The sequence below is a fragment of the Lactuca serriola genome, chromosome 2 (genome assembly GCF_051521515.1).
Source record: "Lactuca serriola cultivar US96UC23 chromosome 2, Lser_US96UC23_V15, whole genome shotgun sequence".
Lineage (NCBI taxonomy): Eukaryota > Viridiplantae > Streptophyta > Magnoliopsida > Asterales > Asteraceae > Lactuca > Lactuca serriola.
Genome location: NC_136409.1, coordinates 229,994,103 through 230,003,220, shown reverse-complemented (window position 1 = coordinate 230,003,220; position 9,118 = coordinate 229,994,103).

Sequence of the window (9,118 nt, the reverse complement as noted above, 5' to 3'; positions counted from 1 at the left end):
ACAACCAAGGGTTGAAGGTATTCCAAAACAGGATTTGGGTGCCTAAGATGGGAGGAATGAGAGATCTTCTCATGGAAGAAGCCCACAAGACCATGTACTCGATTCATCCCGGCAGTACCAAGATGTATAGGGATCTGAAACCTTACTATTAGTGGACGACGATGAAGCTTGATGTTGCTAAGTATGTGGCTGAGTGTGTGACTTGCACAAGAGTTAAAGCGCACCATTAGAAACTATATGGGATTTTGGAGCCCTTACCGGTGCCCATGGGTATGTGGGAAGACATCACCATTGATTTTTTTGACTAAACTACCTAGGACGAAGAATAGTCACAACATCATTTAGGTAATTGTGGATTGATTCACAAAGGGTGCACACTTCATAACGATGAATGAGAGACGGTCTATGGATAAGCTTGCAGATGTATTTGTAAAGGAGATAGTAAGACTTCATGGTGTTCCCCTAAAGATTGTGTCGGATCGTGACAATCATTTTACATTGAGGTTTTAGAAGAGCCTACAATAAGAAATGGGTACAAAGTTGTGTTTGAGTACAACCTACCATCCAGAAAATGATGGTCAGAGTGAAAGGAAACTCAAAGTAATTCTCCAAAAATATTTTGATGTGTTTGCACCCAAGATTAAAAACATCTGGCTCAGTGTCTTGAAGAAAAGAAAATGATTTGTCTTTGAGCATCAAGGCGATATTGATTAGATCATATGTATTCATCAAAGGAAAGTCTGTCACTGTAAATTCTTGTATCTTTCCACTTGTTCTTGCCACAGTATACTTGAGATTTTCAAACTTCCCTTCGAATACAACATCCCTTTTTACGGATATCACCTTTTTAATCTTCTCTAAAAACCACACTTCTTCCTGAGCTTTAGCCAACACTGCATGAAATCTTATTTTCATCTTCTTTCCCTCTTCGGTTTCCAATGATTTCATTTCAGCTTTGAATTGTGGCATAACAAACATCATTTCATTGACAGGAAAATCAAGTTGACCAAAATATGTGTTTGTAACCACATAGCTCTTTTTAGGGACCTTCTCAAAAGAATACATGTGATCAAACATCACCCTGGATTCTATTGTTTCGTAGTTGAAAACTTTCAAAGGATCACCCTTATCAACTTTCGAATTATCCAAAGCTCTTTGTCTCATTATACTTTGAACATGTCTCATTCTTTCAACCTCAGCTGCCACCTCAGCTTTCTTCTCTTTATTTGACTTCTCAATCATAACTCCTTTTCCCTTGTCTTTAATGTTTGACGAAGCCATATTCTTTGAAGAAGAGACATCAATCTGTTTCTCAATTACAATACCTTTTGATATAGGTTTTGAAATTGGAACTGTTGTAATCACAGTCGGAATGACTGGATCAGCTGAAACAACAGTTGGCTTTACTACCACTTTCGAAGGGTATACTTTTCCGACTACCTTCGTATCTTCGGTTGTCTTCATTTGTTCCCCAGCCTTTGTATGATCAATCTTTTCTCCCTCTTGCACCCCTGTGAAAGCAGGTGGGGCATCCGATACGTTTGGTAAAAGGCTCGAAATGCGAAGTAGTTGAGCCAAATTCTTGTGTAAGATGGCTTCGAATTGAGAAAATTTTTGAGACAGAAATTCTTGAGAAATAATCGAAGAGACATTCTTCGAAGACAAGTATTGTAATTCTTTCAGTAACTTGACCAATTCTCCAAAACTTTGTTCTTCTTTGCAGAAATAGTTGTCAGTTGTGGATTTATCTGCTCAAACATTTTGACACATTTGACAACAGCATCACAAATAATGTCAATTTTCTTATTTGCTAAAGTGTAATCCTGCTGAGCAGTCTGAACTTCCTTCTGCATATCTTCGCGAAGTTCCCTGATCTGTAAGTTGACATCCTCTCGTACTTTCTTGACTTCCTGTACGAAGAGCACATCACGCTCCTTCGTAACCATTTTAAGATCTTCTAACTCTCGTACAAAATCAGATCTCTGAGAATTAATATGATTCTCATTCGAAACATCATGCTGATCAACTTTTTCAAGAACACGACTCTCTGAATCCCGAATGAGCCCAGATGCCTTCGAAATCACACGGCCTTCCATCATCTTGATTAAGGAATCAACTTCCAAACTTGTAACCCCACTACTACCCACATCAACTTGTGATTTCAAGATGGAATTCAATTTTGAATTCAAGATCTTGAATTGCTTCATTGTCATCAACATGTGGTTTGGAAAATCTTCTTCGGCATGATCAAAATAAAGAGCTTCGAATGTACCTCCAAAGCCTTCAGTATCAGTTGCATCATCAGCAGCCATAGTTTCATCAATTGGGGATGATGGGTTTGGTGGATCAGTTGATTGTGTTGAAAATATGGTAGTGAATGGTTGATCCATGATAGATTGAAAAGTAGAAGAATCAGTAGTCGATGTAACCTGAGGTAATGAAACAACAGGACTTTGTTTAGTAGGCTTCGAAAGACCAACAGACACACTGGTCTTTGCTTCTTCATGAATTCGAATCTCCGGTGTTTCAGGAACTTGCTCTACATCTTCTATTCTTTGATTCTTCTTTAGAAATTTTGCAAGATCTTTAGCCCTTCGCTTTTTGGATGATGGAGACACCGGAGCTGGAATTTCCCTAACAGTTACACCCTGATGTGTAACTTGTGTTTTCTTAACAAGCTGAGATGAAGACTTTCACTTTATTTTTACTCGACGAAAAACTCCTGTCTTCGATGGAATAGTTTCTTTCGAAGGGGATGCTTCAATAACAGGTGTATCAGCAACTGTTGTTAAAATGAGAGAAACATCTTCACTTGTAGCAGATTTAGTTAGTGGAGATTTATTCTTCTTCTCATCCTTCACCACTTTTTCCGAAGACCCAACATCTGTCTTCTTTGATTTCTTGGATATCCTCTTCTCTTCTTCATACAACATTCCTGTCACAACTGTTGTGTCAATTGATTGCAAATATGACACCAAAACTTCATTTGTTGGATCCACCTTCTTGAGCATCACATCCGGAATACGAGCTATGGATGTAAAAACCTCAAGATCATCAGCAACTTCCTTCGGACTGCTATACATGTGAAACACTGCTTTTTCTTCAAAATCGGGAACTTCGATCTTCTCCTTGTTGTAAACATATTGAATAATCAAACTCCAATATCGAGCACAGGAGATTCCCTGCTTGGCACTTGTCTTGGAAATACTTGTTAAAAACTCTGTCCACAACTATTCAGAGTACTCAACATTCAGATCATAATAAATCCCTGCCACCATTGCATAAACTTCCATTCTTCCTTTGTCAAGACCTACGGTTCTTCCAGTAAGACATCGAAGAAAAATACCGAACAAGAAATTCCATATCGTAGGTAATCCAGACTTCTTAAAGTCACTGATACGCGTCAATGGAGGTTGATGTCCCATTTCGTTGAACATGAACACTACTTGGGAAGATGAAATTTCATCATACGTACCAGTATTCGGAATCCCCAAAATTTTGCAAAATAACCGCTTAGATACCCTAATACGAGTATCATTCACCATTGTAAATTCCACGCAACCAATCTCCTTGTTGTACGATGCAGTGGAAGCAGCCTTTGATAACCACGACATAGGAACAACAAAGAAATCAAACATAGCTTTGGACAGAACCGAATTCTGTAAAGAAACCACCAACATTTTGAGTTCATCCGGATATTTGGATAAATCCGACTCCACTTGGTAATTTGAACCTTGGATCTTCAAGATTGGAACACTAACGACTTCTTCAGTTGTTGGTGATGATGTAACACTATCTTGTTTGTGAGTCGCCATTGATGAGTATGATCAAGATGATTGAAGAAGATAAGTGTTTGAGAGATGAATTGTAAAGAGAACTTGTATGACTTAGAATTTTTTTTTGATTGCGTAAAGTGTTATAGACCTCTGAGTTCCCTTTTTATATGTAACCCTAGAATTTTGAATTTGAAGCGGGATTCATTAAATGCTTGCTGACATGGTGCCTTGAAAGACGGTCCGTACTCATCAAAAAGTAACAATCGTAACTGTCAGCACGCCTAAAACTCGTATCGTACATCATACGTCACCAAGATACAAGACTGTTTGATATTCCCCAAAAGAAGTGTAACCGTCAGATTCCTTCGAATAGAGGTAAGGCTCTTTCGCTTTTGGGTTGAAAAAATGAAGTCATATGCCAGAGATTTGAAATCATCAGATTGAGTTGGTAATACTCAAGCCTCAAGCATTTCATGTGTGCTGTGTTCCAAAAAAAATTAGAGAAGAAGCAAATAATTTTTTTTTGAAACCTGTGATGTCAAAAATTTAATTTGACACAAAAAAATTGAATCCCGAGCAAAGATTTATTCGAAAATTATCAAGAGAGATAATTAACAGCTTGTTTGGTTTCCCGTGAATTACAATCGATAACTTGTAGAGAAGTTTCGAAGGGTTTCTTTTATAAGGCAAAAGGGTGGCTTCGAAAATTTCGTTACATATCAACCTTAACATAAGATGATAAATTGTAACCGAAATTATTTGTGTGACCAATGTAGTCAGTGACAAATTGGTTTCGAATGATATTCAAAGTAACTAGGATTTTCGAAATATACTCACACAGAAATCATATTCATACAAAAATTTTTATGCTGGATCTTGTTGGGAACAAACATCGTAGGTTTCGAATGTTTGATTAAGATCACTCAAAAAAATGAATATGATTTTGAGTATAAAAGGTACTGAAACAAATGTTTCGTAAGTTCTGGAACATAGTTCCCCGTCAATTCCTTAAGGTTTATGATATTTGGGTTTCACCTCCATCACGGACTCATGATGTTAGATCATAAACACAGACTTGTGATTTGTCTAAGTTTTGATTGGTTTGATCAAAAACCTCAAGGACAAATCTTTTCAAAAATTTGGATTAAAAGAATTGTTTGGTATAAAAAGATTGGATATGAATCAAAATGTACCTCTGTTATAATGGACAAAATAGAAAACTCTTATCTCATGTGAGAAGAGTAAGGTAGCTCTTGTTGACTTATGCGAATACAAGCCTTGTTGGGAAGAAATTTTCATGAGATAATTTCATCAAGGCTTTCATTTGCCACACATAGAGTCATATGAGGCTTGAGGCAACATGCAACAACATGCTTCTAGGGACGTCCTAACTAGTACACAATTTATCGAAATCATACCTTCCCATAGAAGACACAAATAGGAACTCTTCACATTTTAGCCATGTGTTAAATTCTCAGCACACAAAGTTTTAAGAAAACAAAAATATTTTTGCGATTTTTGTATTTTTCAAAATTAAAAACATAACAAAGTAAAATCTTTTTGGATTTTTAATTTTTCAAAATTAATGAACAAAACAAAATAAAATCTTTTTGGATTTTTGAGTTTTCAAAATTAAGAACATAACAAAATAAAATCTTTTTGGATTTTTGATTTTTCAAAAAAAATTTAATCAAAAGTAAATATTTTTGATTTTTCAGGTTTTTCGAAAGCGAAGAAAATAAAAAAAAACGAGAATTCTAACCTTAGTTGAGATATGTATTATCTTTTAAACATACGAACACGAAGCATCCAAACCGTTGACTTGGAACAGTAGTCTCTGAATATGAACTGCAACATTGAATAAATCATACGAATGCGAACCATTCGAAGCGTTGACCATGAACAGTAACCTCTTAACACTTAATCACCCTGTGCGTCAGTTCACCAAATCATTCAGACCCATCACTCTTCGCTTTTATCACATGTAAGTGAATTTCCATCAATCATACCCAAACCTTCTAAGATACGAAGAAATGATTTTTCATCCAATGCCTTTGTAAAAATATCTGCCAACTGTTCCGTTGTTTTCACAAAATGAACTTCAATATTCCCTTCTTCCACATGATCTTTTATGAAATGATATCTGAGATCAATATGCTTAGTCTTCGAATGCTGCACAGGATTATGACAAATTCTTATTGCACTTTGTGAATCACAATATAAAGGAATCTTTTTCATATTTATAGCATAATCACGTAATTGACTTTGAATCAAAATAATTTGTGATGTACACGCAGCTGCAGCAACATATTCAGCCTCGGCCGTAGATATCGAAACACATGTTTGCTTCTTCGATTGCCAACTGACCAATTTTCCATCTAGTAATTGACATCCACCAGTTGTGCTTTTTCGATCAAGACTGCATCCTCCAAGATCCGCATCTGAATAAGCTTGTACAAAGAACCGTGTTTTCGAAGGATACCACAAACCTAACGAAGTAGTGCCTTTCAAATATCGAAAAATATTCTTCACTGTTGTTAGATGTGGTTCACGTGGATTCAATTGATACCTTGCACAATTACAAACAGAAAACATAATATCAGGTCGACTTGCAGTTAAATACAATAAAGACCCTATCATGCTTCGATACAGAGTGATATCAACAGAAGAGTTATCTAACGAAGAAGTTAGCTTTATGCCCGTTGCCATTGGTATTCATAACCTTGTGCTATTCGTCATTCCAAACTTTTCTAACAAATTCTTCGTATATTTCACCTGATTAATGAATATGCTTTCTCTGTTTTGACGTATATTCAAACCCAAAAAATTATTGATTTTGCCCATCATACTCATTTCAAATTTGCTTTTCATCAAGTCTTCAAATTCTTTAGATAAAGCAGGGTCAGTAGAGCCAAAAATTATATCATCAACATAAATTTGAACAAGCATCAGATGAATCCCAACTTTCTTTCGAAATAAAGTGGGATCAACTGATCCTTGTTTAAATTTAGATTGTTTCAAAAATGATGTTAATGTTGCATACCATGCTCGTGGTGCTTGTTTCAACCCATACACAGCTTTATCTAAAATATAAACATGATCAGGATGTTCGTTATTTATAAAACCTGATGGTTGTTCAACATAAACCGTTTCTTCGAGTTCACCGTTTAAGAATGCACATTTGACATCCATTTGATAAACGTCAAAATCTTTATGAGCTACATAAGCTAGAAAAATACGAACAGCCTCGAGTCTCGCGACAGGGGCAAATGTTTCTTCATAATCAATTCCTTCTTGTTGAGAATATCCTTTAACAACAAGTCTGGCCTTATTTCGAATAATGTTTCCATCTTTTTCAGTTTTGTTTTTAAAAATCCATTTAAGTCCAACAATTGAAACATCAACAGGTTTAGGAATTAATCTCCAAACTTCGTTTCTTTCAAATTCAGACAATTCAGCTTGCATTGCAACAACCCAATCAGAGTGTTCCGTTGCAATCTTAACTGTCTTTGGTTCGATTTTGGAAATAAAAACATTAAACATGCACAACTCTTGGTGAGTATTTAATACCTCATTTCTTGCATGAAGTTGAGCCCTTGTCAATACTCCCGCTTGTGGATCTCCAAGAATTTGTTCTTTTGGATGATTTCTTGTCCATTTCTCTAATGGTGGATAATCAGGATCAAAATCCAAAGGTGCATCTTCAAACATAGCATCATTTTCTGATCCATTTATTGAACATGCATCCTCAGCATCATCAAAATATTCTTCTTCAAGAATTGGATCCTTCTTAAGTATGGGCTCCCCCTCAATGATTGATTCCCCCTCAATTATTGGCTCCGCTTCGATGTTTGGCTCTGCTTCGATGATTGGCTCCCCCTCAACATTAACATTGGTTGACATTACTTCTGCTTCGTAAGAATGTTCCCCTTCAACAAAACTGTTCGAATCCAAGTGCTCCCCCTCCATTGGACCATCATATTTTGCATTTGTGTTTTGATTCGAACACGAAATTGAGTCATTATCAAGCTTCGAATTTTCTGATTGTTTATTATCTTTCACATTTCTCTCTGCATCAATTGCTTGATCTGAAATACCAAAAATCGATTCATAATTAGCATCATCCATTTCAATTGGTTCATTTTCATTCAAAGAATTTTGCAAAATAGGATAATTTGCAAATTGATGATTAGTCTTTTTAATGTAATTATCATCAAATGTCAAATTGAATGTTTCTTCCACTTTGTGAGTTCGCTTATTTAACACTTTATAAGCAATAGAATTATGTGAATATCCCAAGAAAATTCCTTCATCAGCTTTTGTTTGAAACTTCGAAAGATTATCCTTAAGATTCATTATGAAACACCTGCATCCAAAAACATGAAAAAAATTGACATTAGGTTTTCGATTACTGATGATCTCATAAGGAGTCGCATTAAACCGTCTATGAATGAATGATCTATTCTGAGTAAAACAAGCAGTTGAAACAGCTTCGGCCCAAAGATATTGAGGTAAATTTGAATATGCCAACATTGTTCTTGCAGCTTCGCATCATGATCGATTTGTTCGTTCAACTACGCCATTTTGTTGTGGCGTATATGGAGATGAAAATTTATGCGAAATACCTTTTTCCACCAAAAATGAATCTAAAACCCGATTTTTGAATTCATTTCCATGATCACTTTTAATTTTTCGAACTGGCTTCTTCAACGAAATTTCCATTTTCTTGATAAAATCAATCATCATTTGTGAAACTTCGGATTTTAACCTGAGAAAATAAACTCACGTAAATCTTGAAAAATCATCTACAATTACTAGAATGTACCTTTTCTTGTTAAGAGTAGCAATTGTTGAAGGACCACATAAATCAATATGCAAAAGTTCGAGGGGTTCAACAATCTTCGAATCTATTGTGATTGGATGACCTTGTTTGTGTTGTTTTCCTACTTCACAGGCTGGACACAAACTGTCATTATCATATTTAAGAATGGGTAAACCTCTTACCAGATCTTGTACGACAAGTTTGTTGACGTTTCGAAAATTGAGATGTGATAACCTCCTGTGCCATAACCAACTAACATCGGCAGCAGCCTTCGAAAGTAAACACACAGCAGGTTTGCCAACAATGGGAGCTATATCCAATGTAAACATATCACCTTTTCGTTTTGACTTGAGTAAAAATTCTTTTGTCTCAACATTCGAAATAACATTGCCTTCTTCATTAAAAAGAACTTGATTTCCAGTGCCCACAACAAGTTGTGAAACACTTACCAAATTATGTTGTAAGCCTTCGACAAATGCAACTCGATTTACAGTGAATGTTCCATTCGTTATCTTTCCAT